The sequence below is a fragment of the Lipotes vexillifer genome, unplaced genomic scaffold (genome assembly GCF_000442215.2).
Source record: "Lipotes vexillifer unplaced genomic scaffold, Lipotes_vexillifer_v1.1 scaffold1117, whole genome shotgun sequence".
NCBI lineage: Eukaryota > Metazoa > Chordata > Mammalia > Artiodactyla > Lipotidae > Lipotes > Lipotes vexillifer.
In genome coordinates, this window is record NW_006778824.1 from 1,126,732 (window position 1) to 1,130,415 (window position 3,684).

Consider the following 3,684-nt stretch of genomic DNA (forward strand, 5'->3'; position numbering starts at 1 on the left):
TCTGCTTTCAAGCCCCGCCCCGGCCGGGCTCGGTGACTGTACCCGCAGCCCCGGCCCTAGGCGCGAGCTGAGGCCGCGGACGGGCCCCTGCGAGGACCGAGAGGCGAACTTGTTTAGGGTGGGCAGGGGGAGAGGGTTGCGACCGGTCCCGGCCAGTGTGTGTGCAGAGTCTGCACCCGGGATGGAGAGTGAGCGTTCCGGCAATGTCCTGCCGGGACCCCCTTCCCCCCTGGTCAGCCGAGGGCCCGCCACCAGCTCCCTGATGACCCGAGGCACCCAGGGCCGCGGGGATTGAATGCAATCTCAAGTCCAGGCTCAGGCTGGACTCCGTCCGGAAAGATGTTTCAGGCCAAAGCCGGGCTCCTTGGAGTATTGCCCGGGCAGGGATCGGAACGCCAGGCCATGCGCTGGCCCTGGGACCAGACAGTGGAGACACCTCATTGTGAAACACCTCATTGTGAGGCTGCCCCAGGGCCAGCCCCGCGAAGCTTGATATCAGGTGGGAGGTTGGAGAGACACAGAAGGGATAGAAAGAGACCGAGAGGGACACACAGATAAAGAGCTACCCAGGACCCAGGACGGGCCGGAGAGGCAGACTAGGGCAGGAGAGGCCAGGCCTCCGGGCGGGTTCTGAGGCGGGGGGCGCGCAGGATAGAAGCCCAGGCTCAGACGCGGCCAGCCAGGAAGGAGAAGTTCCCGCCGCGAGCCCTCGCGTCCCCTCGGAGGAGCTGGGGGCTGGTGGGAGAGGGCGAGCCCCTGGACTGCGCCCCAGCGGCCTCCGGCGTGGACGTGTGGCATCTCAGGGAGTCCAGGGCCTGCGTCCCCCTCTCACTGGCCCCGATGCCCGCGCCTCTGCACTGCGGCCACTACCTGCTGTGGGCCGCGGGCCTGGGCCGCGCTGGGCCTCTCTGGGAGACTTGCGGCAGCCTCTGGGCCGTCTCTGCCTGGCTCGCTGCGTCCCTCCTGGTCGCAGCTTGGCCCGCTGTGGGGCTCTCCTGCTCGCGGACCCTGGTGTACGCCTCCCCGCGCGTCCAGCTGCAGCGTCTTGTTCTCAAAGGCGTCCTCCAGGCAGCGGAAGACTCCGCCGAGCTTCGGCCGGCCCAGGCCTTCCTGTGCCCCGCATCCCCGGGCACGCGGGCAGAGCCTCTGCTGGCTCCAGCGGCCGCCGTCCTGCCACGGCGGGAGCCGGCGAGGGGCGGCGGTTCCTGGAGCCTCCTGTGGCGGGGTCTGCGAGTTCTCGTGGACTGGGCGGAGCCGGGCCTGGCACCCCCCCCCACCAGCCCCCGAGCCCTCTCCCCACCCCTCAGCCCGGCCTGGCGTCAGCGCGGAGCTGGCGCTGTCCACGCAGGGGAGTGCTGAACGCTCCGGATCTGGGCCGAGGGCGCGCGTTCTGTCCCAGCGAAGCTCCGCAGCTTGCCCCCGGGGCAAACCGGGGTTCTGACCTCCCGCTCAACCCGCAGAAGGGCAGGCGGGGACCACGCACGGAAGAAACCACAGTTTTTCGGAACTCCAGCCACATTTTCAGGCCCTGTGGGTGATCTCACGTCAGGGAAGGAGGCTCTGACTCTGAAACATTTGGCGAGTTGGGAGGGCCAGGGCGGGGGAGGGGGGGGAGGGAATGCGCCCACGGGAGCTGCTCCTGACTGCCCTTAGAAACAAGTTCAGGGCTTCCCTGGTGGCGCAGTGGTTAGGAATCGGCCTGCCAATGCAGGGGGCACGGGTTCGAGCAGGGGAACAGGGGACATGTGGTCTGGGAAGATCCCACATGCCGCGGAGCAGCTAAGCCCATGCGCTGAGCCTGTGCTCTAGAGCCCGCGAGCCACAACTACTGAAGCCCGCGCGCCTAGAGCCCGTGCTCTGCAACGAGAAGCCACCGTAATGAGAAGCCCGCGCACCACAACGAAGAGTAGCCCCCACTCGCCATAACTAAAGAAAACCCGCGCGCAGCAACGAAGACCCAATGCAGCCAAAATTAAAATTAATTAATTTAAAAAATGTTCAAGGTTTGGAGTGAGACACAGTAGGAGGACTCTCAGCCCACCCAGAGTCATAGGGCGATGCTGTCACTCAGTCGAGCCCTGCAGGGACTGTCTTTTAAGGAAAAGACATCCCAACCTTTCCGTTCTGTTAGTGCAGCCGGAATTTCAAAGCGTAAGTTGGGACAGTGAGAGTCAGTGCGAGGACACTCCAGTACTGGCTGGCATAAGAACACCTGCAGAGCTAAATCATCACTTTCCCATCCCCTTGTCCCGGTCCCACCTTGGTTTTCCACTCCCCCAAAGAGATCAAACAGGATTTAATCACCTGTGTGGGATCACTGTGACTAAAATGTGTTCTTATTCATTCACAGAAATTCTTTCACCATTCTCAGTGGTTTGACTTTTCTATTCTGGTTCTCATTTGACAAACAGCTACAGGAGCAGTCCTCCCTGGTGGCTGACCTCAGCCGGGTGCTGCCAGGACCTCTGATTTCAGAGCCTGTCCTCCAGAAGACTCCCCATGACTTCGGATGAGGCTGTGTGTGAGATGCCCGGCACCCCCTCCCTAGTGAGCAGAAGGCCCAAGTTCCCTTGCTGGTGTGGAAAGAGGCACATTGTCGTTCAGAGCGTGGACACGGAGCGCAGAAGTGGCTAACAGCCGATACGTCCAAACTTTAGTACCTTGTGAGGAGAACTTGGATATTCTAAGACTTAAAACAACCTTTTATTAAAAACTGTACAATAACTTACAAATGAGTAAAAATTCTCTGGTACATATCATAGGAATCACAATACAAAAATATGTGTAAAATTTTGTAGTTGATCACCATACAAACCTATTTTAGGCCTCTGAATACTGTTTAGCACTGAACAGAGTCATCAGGTGTTTAGAGTGTGGTTATTAAGGAATTGCTTCAGGGAACACAAATACTGCCTGGCGCATTGCTGTGAGAAAACAAGTCCTCATTTGTTTCTGCATAAATTTACAATAAAGCTTTTTACAAATATACAGTAAACAAATATATGACTTGATACATAATTTACAGCTTGATTTTCCTGAGCCTAAACGTAAATCCATTACTGTGTTAAAACACACAATCCATCTTAAGGTCAATGATGCAGTAATGGTCAGTGTAGGTTAATGTCACAGCGCCTCCAAACCCACCCCCGGCACACCCTCCTTCCTGACTGCCAGAGTTGGTGTTCACAGCCCTGTAAGGCACTCGGGGCGTCCTGAAGGATACAGCTTCCTCGAGGGCAGAGCCCTTTAAGGAAGAGCCACGGTCCTTCAGCGACTGGAGCTCTAGACCATGGAAGCGAGGTACACACATCCGTGTCAACAAGGAAGCGGAAATTTACATGGATTTGTAGTTTAGACAAATGAAAACATTTGTGTTTTTCTGGGTATTGTGCACACAGTGATTATGGCGATAACTGTTACGCTGTATACGTGTCCACATCCCGGTTACACAGTAAACACTTCTGTGCTTCAGCCTTTCAGGGTCCTTCCTCTTGCTGCATTAGGGAGTGGCACACTTACACACACGCGTCCCCTGTTTGAAGAGCTAGCGGTAAGAGAGCCCCGATACTCGCAGGGAATTCAGTCCAGCCCACTGGCTTTGAAACAAGGTACACTCTAGAATTTAGAAAGCGCATGTCATTATAAAATGCTTGAATTCTTCAGATGCTCACTGGACCAGCAGGA